Genomic DNA, 16,617 nt, shown 5'->3' with positions numbered 1-16,617 from the left:
AGAAAGAAATAACATACAATGGAGGTCCAATACATCCAGCATCTGACTTTTTACAGGCCAGGAGAGAGTGACATGAAATATTTAAAGTGCTGAAGAAGGAAAAAACCTTTTACCCTAGAATAGTATGTCCAGTGAAAATATCCTTCAAACATGAAGGAGAAAGAAATACTTTTCCATGCAAAAGCTGAGGGATTTCATCTGTCCTACAAGAAGTGCTAAAGGGAGTACTTCAGTCAGCAAGAAAAGGGTGTTAATGAGCAGTAAGTAATCACCTGAATAAAGGCACACAACTCACTGGTAATAGTAAATACGCAGAAAGACACAGAATATTATAACACTGTAACTGTGATGTGCAAACTACTCTTATCCCAAGTAGAAAGACTAAATGATGAACCAACCGAAAATAACTACAACAACTTTTCAAGACATAGACAGTACAATAAGATATAAATAGAAACAACAGAAAATTAAAAAGCAGGGGGAGAAAATTAAGGTGTAGAGCCTTTATTGGTTTTCTTTTTGTTTGTTTATGCCAACAGTGTTGTTACCAGCTTAAAACAATGGGTTTTTAGATAGAATTTGCAAGCCTCCTGGTAATCACAAGCCAAAAAAAACCACAAAAAAACAAACAAAAAAAATACAATGGATACACAAAAAATAAAAAGAAACTAAATCATATCATCAGAGAAAATCACCTTCACTAAAAGGAAGATGGAAAGAAAAAAAGGAAGAGAAGACCACAAAACAACTAGAAAACAAATAACAAAATGACAAGAGTAACTCCTTACTTATCAGTAATAACACTGAATGTAAATGAACTAATCTCTCCAACCAAAAAGACATACAGAGGCCAAATCGATAAAACAAGCCCGTTTGGTTTGTTGCCTACAAGAAATGCACTTCATGTATAAAGACAGACTAAAAATAAAGGGATAGAAAGATATTCAATGTCAATGGAAGTCAAAAAGCAGGATACTTATGTCAGAAAAATAAGTTTCAAGACAAAAACCGTAAGAAGAGACAAAGAGGGTCACTATAGGGTGATAAAGGGGTCAACTCAGCAAGAGGATATAACAATTTTAAACATATATGCACCTAACATGGGAGAACCCAGATATTTAAAGAAAATATTATTAGAGCTAAAGAAAGAGATGAGCCCCAATATAATAATAGCTAGAGACTATAACACCCCAGTTTCAGCATTTGACAAATCTTCCAGACAGAAAATCAATAAGGAAACATCAGACTTACTCTGCATTATAGATCAAATGGATCTAATTAATATTTACAGAACATCCAATGACTAACAGAACATGTGGATATGGCAAAAGTGGTACTAAGAGGAAAGTTCATAGTATAAGTGCCTACATCAAAAAAGAAGAAAAACTTCAGATAAATAACCTAAGGAGGCATCTGGAAGAACTAGAAAAGCAAGAGGAAACAAACTGAAAATTAATAGAAGAAATAATAAAGATCAGAACAGAAATAAATTAATTTAAAATGAAGAAAACAATACAATGAAACAAAAAGTTGGATTTTTGAAAAGTTAAACAAAATTGACAAACTTTTAGCTGGACTAAGAAAAAAGATTGAAATAGGCCAGCTGCGGTGGCTTACGCCTGTAATCCCAGCACTTTGGGAGGCCGAGGGGGGCAGATCACGAGGTCAGTAGATCGAGACCATCCTGGCTAACATGGTGAAACCTCGTCTCTACTAAAAATACAAAAAAATTAGCTGGGCATGGTGGCGGGCGCCTGTAGTCCCAGCTACTCGGGAGCTGAGGCAGGAGAATGGCATGAACCCAGGAGGCAGAGCTTGCAGTGAGCCGAGATCGTGCTACTGCACTCCAGCCTGGGTGGCAGAGCGAGACTCCGTCTCAAAAAAAAAAAAAAAAAAAAAAAAAAAGGAAATAAATCAGAGATGAAAAAGGAGACATTATGACTGATACCCACAGAAATTCAAGGGTCATGAGTGGCTACTATGAGCAGGTATATGCCAATAACTTTGAAAATCTAGAAGAAACAGACAAATTCCTAGATATATACAATCTACCAAGATTGAACCAGGAAGAAATCCAATACCTGAACAGATCAATAACAAGTCATGAGACTGCAGTCAGAATAAAATGTCTCCCAGGAAAGAAAAGCCCAGGACCCCAGGGCTTCCCTGCTTGATTCTACCAAACATTTAAAGAACTAATACCAATCCTGCTCAAAGTATTCCAAAAAATAGAAGAGGAGAGAATACTTTCAAACGAATTCTACAAGGCCAGTATTACCCTGATGCTCAAACAAGACAAATCAAGAAAAGAAAAGTACAGGTCAATATCTCTAATAAATTTTGAAGCAGAAATCCTCAACAAAATGCTAGCAAATCAAATTCAACAACACATTAAAAAGATCATTCATCATGACCAAGTAGGATTTGTTCCTGGGATGCAAGGATGGTTCAACATATGGAAATAAATCAACATGATACATTCTATCAGTAGAATGTAGGACAAAAAACAAATGATCATTTTAATTAATGCTGAAAAAGCATTTGATAAAATTCAATATCTCTTCATGTAAAAAACACTCAGAAACCTGGGTATAGAAGGAACATACCTCAACATAACGAAAGGCCATATACAACAGCCTGACAGCTAGTATCATACTGAATGAGGAAAAACTGAAAGGCTTTCCTCTAAGATCTAGTACACAACAAGGAAGCCCATTTCCACCAGTGTTATTCAACATAGTACTAGAAGTCCTAGCTAGAGCAATCAGACAGGAGAAAGAAATAGAGGGCATCTAAATTGGAAAGGAAGAAGTCAAATTATCCTTGTTTGCAGGTGATATAATCTTATATTTGGAAAAAACTAAAGACTCCACCAAAAAACTATTAGAACTGATAAACAAATTCAGCAAAGTTGCAGGATACAAAATCAACATACGAAAAAAAGTCGGTAGCATTTCTATATGCCAATAGTGAATAATCTGAAAAAGAAACAAAAAAGTAATCTCATTTACAATAGCCAAAAACATAATTAAATACCTGGGAATTAACCACAGAAGTAAAAAGAACTCTGTAATAAAAACTGTATAATACTGTTGAAAGAAATTGAAGAGGATACCCAAAAATGGAAAAATATTACATGTTCATGGATTGGAAAAATCAGTATTGTTAAAGTGTCCATATTCCCCAAAGCAATTTACAGATTTAATGCAATCCCTATCAAAATATCAATGACATTATTCACACAAATAAAAATTTTAAAATTTATATGGAACCATAAAAGACCCAGAATCACCAAAACTATCCTAAGCAAAAAGAACAAAACTGGAAGAATCACATTATCTGACCTCACATTATACTACAGAGCTATAGTAGCCAAAACAGCATGGCATTGGCATAAACACAGACACATAGACCAATGGAACAGAGTAGAGAACCCAGAAATAAATTCACACATGTGCAGTGAACTCATTGTCGACAACCGTTATAGGAACATACACTGGAGAAAGACAGTCTCTTTAATAAATGATCCTGGGAAAACTAGATATCCACATACAGAAGAATGAAACTAGACTCCATCTCTTGCCATATACAAAAATCAAAGTGGATTAAAAACTTAAATCCAAGACATCAACCTATAAAACTACTACAAGAAAACACTTGAGAAAAATCTCCAGGACACCACTCTGGGTAAAAATTTCTCGAGTAATACCGTACAAGCACAGGCAACTAAAGCAAACATGGACAAATGGGATCACATTAAGTTAAAAAGCTTCTGCACAGCAAAATAAACAATCAACAAAGTGAAGAGAAAACCCAGAGAATGGGAGAATATATTTGCAAACTACCCCCACTTCTGACAAGGTATTAATAACCAGAATATATATGGCACTCAAACAACTCTGTAAGAAAAAAAATCTAACAATCTGATCAAAAAAATGGGCAAAAGATTTGAATAGACATTTTTCAAAATAAGACATACAAATGGAAAACGGGCATATGAAAAGGTGCTCAACATCATTGATCATCAGAGAAATGCAAACCAAAGTTACAATGAGGTATCATCTCACCCTAGTTAAAATGGCTCATGTTCAAAAGACAACAAATATTGATAAGGATGTGGAAAAAGGGAATCCTTGTACACTGTTGGTGGGAATATTAATTAGTACAACTATTATGAAGAACAGTTTGGAGGTTCCTCAAAAAAACTAAAATAAAGCTACCATATGGCCCCGGGAATCCCACTGCTGGGTTTATATCCAAAGGAGAGGAAATCAGTATATCAAAGATACATCTGCACTCCTATGTTTATTGCAGCACTGTTCACAATAGCTAAGATTTGGAAGCAGCAGAAGTGTCCATCAACAGATGAATGAATAAAGAAAATTTGTTACATATACACAATGGAGTACTATTCAGCCATAAAAAAGAATGAGATTCAGTCATTTGCAACAATATGGATGGAGCCAGAGATTGTTATGTTAAGTGAAATAAGCCAGGCATAGATAGACAAACATCACATGTTCTCAATTATTTATGGGACCTAAAAATCAAAGCAATTAAACTCATGGACATAGAGAGTAGAAGGATGTTTGCCAGAGGCTGGGAAGGTTAATTGGGGAATGGGGGTGAGGTGAGGTGGGATGTGTAAAAAAAATTTGGAAAGAATGAATAAGACCTACTATTTGATGGCACAACAGGGTGACTATAGTAAATGATAGTCTAATTGTTTTCTGTTTCTTCATGGTTCTATCTTGTTGCTTATATGTGTTCAAAAATTTGTCCATTTCTTCTAGGTTTTTCAATTTTTTTGGTGTATAGTTTTTCATAATAGTTTCTAATGATTCTTTGTATTTCTGTGGTCTCATTTGTTATGCCTTTTTCTGATTTTATTTATTTGGGTTTTCTCTCTTTTTTTAGTCTAGCAAAAGCTTTGTTAATTTCATTTATCTTTTAAAAAATCGACTTTTCATTTTGTTGATCTGTATTTTTTTAGTCTTAATTTCATTTATTTTTGCTCTGATTCTTGTTATTTCATTTTTTTTCTAATTTTGGATTTAGTTTGCTTTTTGTTTTTCGAGTTCCTTGAGGTATCTTATTAAGTTATCCATTTGAAGTCTGTCTGCCTTTTGATATAGGTGTTTACTGCTCTAAACTTCCCTCTTAGTACCACTTTTTTTGTATCCTGTAGAATTTGGTATGTTGTATTTCCACTTGCATATGTTTCAACACAAATGTATTTGCATTTGTTTCATACAAATTTTAAAATTTCCTTCTTAATTTCTTCATTTACCTATTTGTTGTTCATGATCACGTTGTTGAATTTCTATGTGTTTCTATGCATTTGTGTAGTTTCCAGTGTTCCTCTTGTTATTGATTTCTAGTTTTATTCCATTGTTCCCAGAAAAGATACTTAGTGTGATTTCTACTTTCTTGATTTTTTTTCAAAAAATTTTCTTTGTATAGATTTAGGGGGTACAAGGATCATTTTGTGACATGGGTATATTGCATAGTGATGAAGTCTGGGCGTTTAGAATAGTCATTGCCCAAATATTACACATTGTATCCTTTAAGTAATTTCTTATCCCTCACCCCCCGCCCATCTTCCCATGCTTGAATTTGTTGAGACTTGTTTTATGGCCTAAGATATGGTCTATTTTGAAGAATGTTTCATGTGCTAATGAAAAGTATGTGTATTCTGCTGTAGGTGGGTAAAATGTTCTGTAAATGTCAGTTAGGCCTATTTGGTTTAGTGTGTGGTTTAACTCCAGTATTTCTTTGTTCACTTTCTATGTGTGGATGATCTGCCCATTACTGAGAGTGGGATGTTAACGTCCCCTACTATTATTGTATTGCACTTTCTCTCTCCCTTTAGATATTAATATGTGCTTTATATATTTGAGTGCTTTGGTGTTGGATGCAGAAATATTTAAAGTTTGTTATATCCTCTTACTGAACTGACGTCTTTCATTATATAGTGACCTTGTCTCTTTACATTTGATTTGTAGTCTATTTTATCTAAGTGTAGCTACTCCTGCTATTTTTTGGTTTCCACTTACATGGAATATGTTTTCCATCCTTTCCCTTTCAGTATTTGTGTGTCTTAATAGGTAAAATGTGTTTATTGTAGGTAACTTATAGTTGGGTCTTGTTTCTTTATCCATTCTGCCACTTTGTTTCTTTTAATTGGAGAATTGAGTCCATTAATATTTAGTGTTATTATTGATAAGTGAAGACTCAGTAGTGCAATTTTGTTGCTTGTTTTCTGGTTGTTTTGTAACTCCTCTCTTCCTTTCTTACTGTCTTCATTTGTGGTTATGTGATTTTTCTCTGAAAGTATGTTTTAATTCATCGCTCTTCATTTTTAGTGAATCTACCATAGGTTTTTGCTTTGTGATTACCATGAGGCTTACAAAAACATCTCATAGATAAAACACGTTATTTTAAAAAGATGATAACTTTACTTAGATCAGAAAGAAAATAATAGAAATAAACAATGAGAAAAATAAACTCTACACTTTAACTCCATCCCACCCCTATGTTTTGACTTAGTTTACATATTTTTATATTACCTATCTCTTAACACATTGCTGTTGCTATCACTATTTTTGATAGGTTTGTCTTTTTGTCTTCATACTAGAATATGAGTGGGTTACACACCATAATTACAGTATTGCGTTAGTCTGGGTTTGTCCATGTACTTAATACCAGTGGGTTTTATACCTTCAAATGTTTTATTTTTACATGTTAGTGGGTTTTGTTTTTTCTCTCCAATTGCAGAAATCCCTTTAGTGTTTCTTGTAAAATGGGTCTGGTGGTAGTGAATTCTCTCAGCTTTTGTTTGTCTGGAAAAGACTTTCCATCTTCTTCATATTTGAAGCATAGCTTTGCTGGATATGGTATTCTCTGATGATAGTGTTCTTTTTTTTTTTTTAATATCACTTTGAAAATGGCATCCGAGTCCCTCGTGGCCTGTTTAGTTTCTGTTGTGAAGTCTGTTGCTAGATGCATTGGAGTTTCTTTATGTTATTTGCTTTTTATCTTGCTGCTTTTGAGATCTTCTATCTGCCCTTGACCTTTGAGATTTTGTTTATTATATGCCTTAGGGTAGTTTCACTTGGGTCAAATCTGTTTGATGTTCTCTGACCTTTCTGTTCCTCATATTTATCTCTTTTTCAAGTTTTGGAAAGTTTCTTGTTATTATTTCTTTGAGTAAACTTTCTACCTTTGGCTCCTACTCAACTTGCTCTTGAATACCAATAATTTTTAGATTTGGTCTTTTGAGGTAATGTTCTATATTTTTAGGTGATCTTTGTTTCTTTTCATTCTTTTTTTTAAAATTTTCTTCTCTATATATTTTCAAATAGGCTGTCTTTAAGTTCACTGATTCTTTCTTTTCCTTGACGAATTCTGCTGTTGAGAGACTTTAATGAATTGTTCATTTCAGCCAATGTATCTCTCAGTTTCAAGATTTGTTTGATTTTTAAAAAAATTATTTTAATCTCATTGTTAAATTTCTTTGATAAACTTCTGAATTGCCTTTCTGTGTTATCTTAGAGATCACCAAATTTCTTTAAAAGTGCTATTTTGAATTTTTGGTCAGAAAGCTTATGTTTCATTGTCTTGTTAGGGTCAGTCGCTTGTACTTTGCTTTGTCCTTTTGGGGAAGTCATGGTTCTCTGTCTGCTCTTGCTCCTTTTGGATGTACATCTGTGCCTTTGCATTGAATAGTTATTCATTCTAATCTTCTTTATCTGGGTTGTACTGTTTTTTGTTGGATGTGTTTAGAGTTTCTTCTTAATTTTCCTGCAGATTTTCTCTCTCCCACCACCCCCACTATGTTACTACCTCATTTTCAACACTAGATGGTGGTTAAGCCCAGGTTTGCCTCAGTCCTAGAAAAGAATCAGAGTTCCACCCATATTAAGTGGGGGAGGTCTCAGATATTCTGCAGCATGGGAAGGTTGGGTAGGGGTTGATGCCTGAGGGACTCATAGAACAAATCCCCTACATTGTGGTGCTGCTCAACAGCCATTCTGATTTGGCCTATCTACAGAGCAGAGTTTTCAGGGCTCCCCCCTTTGTCTCTGGCTGTCCTCAGGGACATTTCTCCTTTCGGATACTCCCAGTGCTTCTGTGGGTTGGGACAGGGACAAGTCTCCTCTCAGGGAACCCAAGATGGTGGGGAAGGTGGTTTTCTACCTTGATTTCACTTTTTCCAGTGTAGAAACTGTGAGTTGTGGGGAATTATTCCACACATTTGGTGCTGGATAAACTGCGGCAAGAGGCATCTTGGACATGAAAGTCTGATTCTCTTACTGTCTTCTTGGAGTTTATTCACTTCTCTGTGACCCCAGGAACTGTCTCCTTGCATTTGAGTTCTGGAATATTGTTGGTGATAATCTTGGTGCTATACATTTGGTTTTTGGTTTTCTGTCAGGGGGTGTGGAGAAGTGAAGCCAGCTTGTTTCTATGCTGCCATTTTGGAACCAGAAGTTGTCTTGTACTTTTAAAGTACCTGTTTACATGTAAATAATTGATTTAAATAATAGCTGACATACTATTAGCTGCTCACTAAATTTGATTCTTGAAGACTTCTCCATCAATGCATGTTTTACCAGCCTATGTAGTTTCTATCCAAACTTGCAAGTAAAATAACCCAGATTTTCTGGATCCCCTTGGGTAGCCCCTGTTTTTATCCTGCCTCATTGGTGGGATACTGCAGAAGTGAGTACTTTGTGCAGCAGACTGGCTCCTCTATCAACCTCTTGCTCTCCTTTTACCCCCTGAATTTTAGCATCACTATCAGATCTGAGTACTGGGAAGTAAAACAAAAATTGTGGTGGGAGAAGGAGAATAAAGACAACATCTGGCACTGATGATGAGCCGGGCTTTGTTCTAAATATTTTATGTATCTAGGGGCATGCTACAGAATTTGTGGAATTTCTATCTTGTTCTAAACTGATTAGGAATTTCAAGATAACAGCAGAGCATTAAACCAAGCAGGAGACCATACTAAGCATGAGGTCCTGTGGGACTGCAGAGATCATAAGCCCAGGAAGCTGGCTCTGTTGTGGATTAACCCATTAATCTGCATAACTACATTTTGAGGTATTACCATCCTCATTCCTATTTTACAAATGGGAATGTTGAGGTACAGAAAGGTATAGGTGATTAGTCCAAGATCATAGGTTTACGACAGCACAGCTGAGATTTGAACCCAGGTATTTTTGGTTCCTTAAACAGCATGCTCAGCTGCCTCACTAGGGAGGAGAGTGTGGGGCCATACCTACAGCAAACTTTAGTAAACCCCCTCACTTAAATCCCTGGACTGTTTCTCTAAAGTTTCTTTTCTGATGTGTCTACCTGTTCCCACACTCTGTCCCCTAAAACGAAAGCCTCTATAATGAAAACAAATCCTAAAGTCAAGAATAAACTGACCTCCCCCCAACCCCCAGTAACTTATTGGTTCCCTCTTCTATTGTAATTTAAACATATTACCTGGGGAATATCCTCCCACCATATACACACGAACCAAGAAACTTAATAATGTTTTAAGCCAATAAAAATCAATCTTGTCCTAGGAACTATTTTACTGCTGAGATAATCAGATTTTCTCCGTATTGTTATGGTAACAAAATTATATTTCCTTTAAAATATTCCACTTATTTTGTCCATTTATTCATGTTCATAGTTCTTTTCTTCCATTAGCCTAAATTTGCAAGGTTTCAATTCTAGATTGTTTCACATTCCAAGAAATTGTGATAATCAAGAGTGTATTTTAATCCATTTTGATTCACTTGATGTTTCAATACACTCAACATGCAATGAGAGGGTCAATATGCAGAAATGTCTTTGTGTATTTTGTGAAAACGTATTTCCTTGCCAATGAGTTTTGCCAAAAAGTTAATCTTAATGCCAAGAAATATTATTGGGGAAATGAAAAAATGTGACATTCTGTCCTTTGGGAGGGAACCTCAGAGAGACTTTTTCAAGATACTTGAAGTAATACCAGGTATTATTAGAGCAAACAATTGATTAATTTTGCAGCATTCATATCACAAAACTACTATTTTTGTTTGTTTTTTTGAGATGGAATCTCACTCTGTCACCCAAGCTGGAGTGCCATGGTGCAATCATAGGTCACTGCAGCTTCGAACTCCTGGACTAAGGCAATCCTCCCACCTCAGCCTCCCAAGTAGCTGGGACCACTAGAGCCTGCCACCATGCCCAGCTAATTAAAAAAATATATTTGAAGAGACATGGTCTCCCTATGTTGCCCAGGCTGGTCTTGAACTCCCGGGCTCAAGCAGTCCTCCAGTTGACCTCCCAAAGTGCTAAGATTACAGGCAGGAGCCATCATGCCTGGCCAGAAAACTACTATGTTAAATAAGTCTTCTTTATAATAAAGTTGGAATTTCATGTAAGTGACTCATTAGAATGACTCAACTACTTGAGACTCCTTTCCCATGACTAAATTACAAGATAAGAAGAGTATATCTTATATTTCCAAATCTTCCTTCCCACGTCTCCCAGTTCCCATGCTAACGGGTATCTGCAAATTGGCTTGAAAGTTGAGGGAATGGAAGAAGGGTCAAGGATTGAAGGAGAAAAAATCTCCTTGGGAAAGTTTAAAATAAATTAAGTAGATCTGATTAGTCAAAGAAGACAGCTGCATTTCAAGAAGATGTTAAATGTTCTGTACAAATCATTTTATGTTGATTAAATGGTACGCTGTAATTTCTTTTCTAAATCGAATGGGCTACAGTGAAAAATGGTATTTGGCCCACCCTGCACAATAACTTTTCTCTGAAGACCTTTACTGTGAATTGAAAATTTTAAATTGGATGAGGAAACAACAATGCATGATGTTGCTTAGCAACTACTATATGTCTGTTTATAACAGAGACTCCAAATGGATAAGTTTTGGGTCACTTTGACAGAACAAATAAACTAATTACCTGAGGCAACATTAAATGAATTTCTACAAGCTGAACCTGTGCCAATGTCATTTTATTCATATATTTGTGCCAAGAAGAGAGGTTTTCATGATTGCTAAGGTTCATGACTTGAGTTACAGTTCTTGAATCAGTTGTACCCTGGGTGGCTAATAGAAGTGACTTTGGTGACAGTGGTGACCGGAGGTCAGGAACTGGGCAGGCTTCCAGCTGCAGATGGGTCACTTTGGCCTTCACACTTGTCCAGTGATTTTGGGAGATATAGATTGCCTCCCAAGAGCAGAGGTAGGTGAGGGCTTTCCTTCTCATCCTCCATCACCTTATTACCAAGCGTTGACAATGAAAGCAAGTCTTAGAATGAATTCTGCCCACCTCATTGCCAAAAAGCTTTGTTTAACAAGAAAGCAAAAAACCTGTCTTGGGAGCCCAGGGAAGTTTCCGCTCTGTCCTTAGCCTCTTTGAAAGTTAGAACACACAGCAGAATTCTTAGCAATTTTGTGGAATCCAAAGACTTAATGTCATCATAGGCCTGGTGTTAGACTGCTGGTGAGACTTTTGTGCCCTGGCCATGCCTGAGCACAGGTGCCTGGAAAATATTTCTAGCCAATTCAAATACCTCGAAACCATTCATTTTACTAACAAAAAATTATTTCTAGCAAAACAAACTCTCTGATTCAGAGTGTAATAGTTGAATAGCTCTTGGTTGAATAGTTCTAGGTTGTTGACTTCTAAAAGGATCTTTCAAATACCAAGGAATTGCTCCAAGAGGGTAGATTCTTGATTGAGGCATGTACAATATTAACTCCCTACTCCCAGGTTGTGGATTAAAATGGATTTACACATGCTTGTGTATTTTGTTGAGTCTGAGATGCCATCACCTGTTTGCATAGTTTGCAAACATTTTCTCCCATTCTATAGGTTGTTTCTTTACTCAATTCATAGTTTCTTTTGCAGTGCAGAAGCTCTTTTGGTTAATTAGAACCCATTTGTCAATTTTTGTTTTTGTTATAATTTTTTTCAGCATCTTTGTCATGAAATCTTTGCCAAGTCCTGTATTCAGAATGGTATTTCCTAAGTTATCTTCCTGGGTTTTTATAGTTTTAGGTTTTACATTTAAGTCTTTAATCCATCTTGAGTTTATTTTTGTATGTGGTGTAAGAAAGAGGTCCATTTCAGAGTTCCAAGATGACCATATAGCAACAGCTCTGGTCTGCAGCTCCCAGCGAGATCAACACAGAAGAAGGGTGATTTCTGCATTTCCAACTGAGGTACGCGGTTCATCTCATTGGGACTGGTTGGACAGTGGGTGCAGCCCATGGAGGGCGAGCTGAAGCAGGGCAGGGTGTCGCCTCACCCAGGAAGTGCAAGGGGTCGGGATATTACCCTTTCCTAGCCAAGGGAAGCTGTGACAGTCTGTACCTGGAGGAACGGTACACTCCTGCCCAAATACTATGCTTTTCCCACAGTCTTCACAACCGGCAGACCAGGATATTCCCTCCCGTGCCTGGCTCGGTGGGTCCCAGCCCCACGGAGCCTTGCTCACTGCTAGTGCAGCAGTCTGACATCAACCTGCGATGCTGCCACTTGGCGGGGGGAGGGACATCCACCATTGCTGAGGCTTAAGTAGGCGGTTTTGTGCTCACAGTGTAAACAAAGAGTCCAGTAAGCTCAAACTGGGTGGAGCCCACCACAGCTCAGCAAGACCTACTGCCTTGCTGTAGACTCCATCTCTCTGGGCAGGGCATATCAGAACAAAAGGCAGCAGACAGCTTCGGCAGACGTAAACGTCCCTGTCTGACAGCTCTGAAGAGAGCAGTGGTTCTCCCAGCATGGCATTTGAGCTCTGAGAATGGACAGACTGCCTCCTCAAGTCGGTCCCTGACCCCCATGTAGCCTGACTGGGAGACACCTCCCAGTAGGGGCTGACAGACACCTCATAGAGGCAGGTGCCTCTCTGGGATGAAGCTTCCAGAGGAAGGACCAGGCAGAAATATTTGCTGTTCTGCATCCTCTGCTGGTGATACCCAGGCAAACAGGGTCTGGAGTGGACCTCCAGCTAACTCCAACAGACCTGCAGCTGAGGGGCTCAACTGTTAGAAGGAAAACTAACAAACAGAAAGGAATAGCATCAACATCAACAAAAAGCACATCTACACCAAAACCCCATCTGTAGGTCACCATCATCAAAGACCAAAGGTAGATGAAACCACAAAGATGGGGAGAAACCAGAGCAGAAAAGCTGAAAATTCCAAAAACCAGAGTGCCTCTTCTCCTCCAAAGGAACAGAGCTACTGGTCAGCAAAGGAACAAAACTGGATAGAGAATGAGATTGATGAGTTGACAGAAGTAGGCTTCAGAAGATTGATAATAACAAACTTCTCCAAGCTAAAGGAGCATGTTCCAGCCTATCACAAGGAAGTTTAAAAACCTTGAAAAAAGGTTAGACAAATGGCTAACTAGAATAAACAATGTAGAGAAGACCTTAAATGACTTGATGGAGCTGAAAACCACAGCACAAGAACTTTGTGACGCATGCACAAGCTTCAGTAGCTGACTCGATCAAGTAGAAGAGAGGATATCAGTAATTGAAGATCAAATTAATGAAATAAAGTGACAAGATTAGAGAAAAAAGAGTGAAAAGAAATGAACAAAGCCTCCAAGAAATATGGGACTATGTGAAAAGACCAAATCTATGTTTGATTGGTCTTCCTGAAAGTGATGGGGAGAATGGATCCAAATTAGAAAACACTCTTCAGGGTATTATCCAGGAGAAATTCCGCAACCTAGCAGGACAGGCCAACATTCAAATTTAGGAAATACAGAGAACACCATAAAGATACTCCTTGAGTAGAGCAACCTGAAGGCACACAATTGTCAGATTCACCAAGGTTGAAATGAAGGAAAAAATATTAAGTGCAGCCAGAGAGAAAGGTCAGGTTACCCTCAAAGGGAAGCCCATCAGACTAACAGCTGATCTCTCTGAAGAAACCCTACAAGCCAGAAGAGAGTGGGGGCCAATATTCAACATTCTTAAAGAAAAGAATTTTCAACCCAGAATTTCATATCCAGCCAAACTAAGCTTCATAAGTGAAGGAGAAATAAAATCCTTTACAGACAAGCAAATGCTGAGAGATTTTGTCAGCACCAGGCCTGCCTTACAAGAGCTCCTGAAGGAAGCACTAAACATGGAAACGAACAACCAGTACCAGACACTGCAAAAACATACCCAATTGTAAAGACCATTGACACTATGAAGGAACTGGATCAATTAATGAGCAAAATAACCAGCTAACATCATAATGACAGGATCAAATTCACACATAACAATATTAACCTTAAATGTAAATGGGCTAAATGCCCCCAATTAAAAGACGCAGACTGGCAAATTGGATAAAGAGTAAGACCCATCAGTGTGCTGTATTCAGGAGACCCATCTCACGTGCAGAGACACACATAGGCTCAAAATAAAGGGAATGAGGAAGATCTACCAAGCAAATGGAAAGCAAATAAAGCAGGGGTTGCAATCCTAGTCTCTGATAATACAGACTTTAAACCAACAAAGATCAAAAGAGACAAAGAAGGCCATTAGATTATGGTAAAGGGATCAATTCAACAAGAAGAGCTAACTATCCTAAATACATATGCACCCAATACAGGAGCACCCAGATTCATAAAGCAACTCCTTAGAGACCTACAAAGAGACTTAGACTCCCACACAATAATAATGGGAGACTTTAACACCCCACTGTCAATATTAGACAGATCAACAAGACGAAAGTTAACAAGGATATCCAGGACTTGAACTCAGCTCTGCACCAAGCAGACCTAATAGACATCTACAGAACTCTCCACCCCAAATCAACAGAATATACATTCTTCTTAGTACCACATTGCACTTATTCTAAAATTGACCACATAGTTGGAAGTAAAACACTCATCAGCAAATGCAAAAGAACAGAAATCACAACAAACTGTCTCTCAGACCACAGTGCAATCAAATTAGAACCCAGGATTAAGAGACTCACTCAAAAACGTTCAACTACATGGAAACAGAACAACCTGCTCCTTAATGACTACTGGGTAAATGATGAAATGAAGGCAGAAATAAAGATGTTCTTTGAAACCAATGAGAACAAAGGCACAACATACCAGAATCTCTGGGACACATTTAAAGCAGTGTGTAGAGGGATATTTATAGCACTAAATGCCCACAAGAGAAAGCAGGAAATATCTAAAACTGACACCCTAACATCACAATTAAAGGAACTAGAGAAGCAAGAGCAAACAAATTCAAAAGCTAGCAGAAGGCAAGAAATAACTAAGATCAGAGCATAACTGAACAGACATGAAAAACCCTTCAAAAAAATCAATGAATCTGGTTTTTTGAAAAGATCGACAAAATAGATAAACTGCTACCAAGACTAACAAAGAAGAAATGAGAGAAGAATCAAATAGATGCAATAAAAAATGATAAAGGGGATATCACCACTGACCCCACAGAAATACAAACTGCCATCAGAGAATACTATAAACATCTCTTTGCAAATAAACTAGAAAATCTAGAAGAAATGGATAAATTCCTGGACATATACTCCCTCCCAAGACTAAACCAGGAAGAAGTTGAATCTCTGAATAGACTAATAACAGGTTCTGAAATTGAGGCAATAATTAATAGCCTACCAAATAAAAAAAGTCCAGGACCAGACGGATTCACAGCCAAAATCTACCAGAGGTACAAAGAGAAGCTGGTGCCATTCTTTCTGAAACTATTCCAAACAACAGAAAAAGAGGGAATCCTTCCTAACTCATTTTATGAGGCCAGCATCATCCTGATACCAAAGCCTGGCAGAAACACAACAAAAAAGAGAATTTTAGGCCATTATCCCTGATGAACATCAATGCAAAAATCCTCAATAAAATACTGGCAGACGGAATCCAGCAGCACATCAAAAAGCTTATCCACCATGATCAGGTTGGCTTCATCCCTGGGATGCAAGGCTGGTTCAACATACACAAATCAATAAATGTAATCCATCACATAGGCAGAACCAATTTAAAAAACCACATGATTATCTCAATAGATGCAGAAAAGGCCTTCTACAAAATTCAACAGCCCTTCATACTAAAAACTGCCAATAAACTAGGTATTGATGGAACATATCTCAAAATAATAAGAGCTATTTATGACAAACCCACAGCCAGTACCATACTGAATGGGCAAAAACTGGAAGCATTCCCTTTGAAAACCGACACAAGACAAGGATGCCCTCTCTCACCACTCCTATTCAACATAGTGTTGGAAGTTCTGGCCAGGGCAATCAGGCAAGAGAAAGAAATAAACGATGTTCAGTTAGGAAAAAAGGAAATCAAATTGTCTCTGTTTGCAGATAACATGATTGTATATTTAGAAAACCCCATCGTCTCAGCCCCAAATCTCCTTAAGCTAATAAGCAACTTGAGCAAAGTCTCAGGATACAAAATCAATGTGCAAAAATCACAAGCATTCCTATACACCAATAACAGACAACCAGAGAGCCAAATAATGAGTGAACTCCCATTCACAATTACTACAAAAAGAATAAAATACCTAGGAATCCATTTTATAAGGGATGTGAAGGACCTTTTGAAGGAGAACTACAAACCACTGCTCAATGAAATAAAA

Source organism: Pongo pygmaeus, chromosome 4, assembly GCF_028885625.2.
Source record: "Pongo pygmaeus isolate AG05252 chromosome 4, NHGRI_mPonPyg2-v2.0_pri, whole genome shotgun sequence".
NCBI lineage: Eukaryota > Metazoa > Chordata > Mammalia > Primates > Hominidae > Pongo > Pongo pygmaeus.
Note: the sequence above shows the minus strand (reverse complement) of the source record.